The following is a 604-nucleotide window of genomic DNA, read 5'->3' on the forward strand; positions in this document are numbered from 1 at the left end:
CAGCAGGCGCCGCGCTGGGGCATTGTGCGCTGCCAGTGGAGCCGCTTCCACCGTTTATCTTGCTTGGATTCACCTTCAAGAGATTTCCGGACCCATCAACCAGCAGCCGCCGCAGACGGGGGAGTCTTTTACATCATTATCTCTGAGAGTAGGTTATTATGAAGAAGACTCGCCTGTTGGGACAGAGCTTTCTACCCAATCAGGTTAACGTTTTAATTAATAGGATTAAAACGGTAACAAACAATCCCAGGCGCTATCTGGCCCTGAGTCTGAATAGTTTCTTTTCCCAGGTCTGAAGACAGGCAGCAGCTAGAGCTTTATAAGAGGCGCCTGCTCCATTATTCTCCCTGCCATCTGTATACACAGCTTAACGCATATGTTTGCAAGACGTTGTGTCCTGTTAGTAACCCAACAACTGCCTTTAGCTTGACATGTGTGGCGACTTTCACTCATCAATGAGCACACTAAAAGCCCTACTTAGATCGAAGGATGTTCTTTGCCTCCTTCAGCAAATTACAGCCCTGCACTGCAGAAAAGCCCACTTCAACACTTCTCCTTCCGAGTGCTGCCAGCAGACTTCTGCTAACTTAGCCGTGGAGTCGGG

The sequence above is a fragment of the Geospiza fortis genome, unplaced genomic scaffold, assembly GCF_000277835.1.
Source record: "Geospiza fortis unplaced genomic scaffold, GeoFor_1.0 scaffold121, whole genome shotgun sequence".
NCBI classification, from domain to species: Eukaryota; Metazoa; Chordata; class Aves; order Passeriformes; family Thraupidae; genus Geospiza; species Geospiza fortis.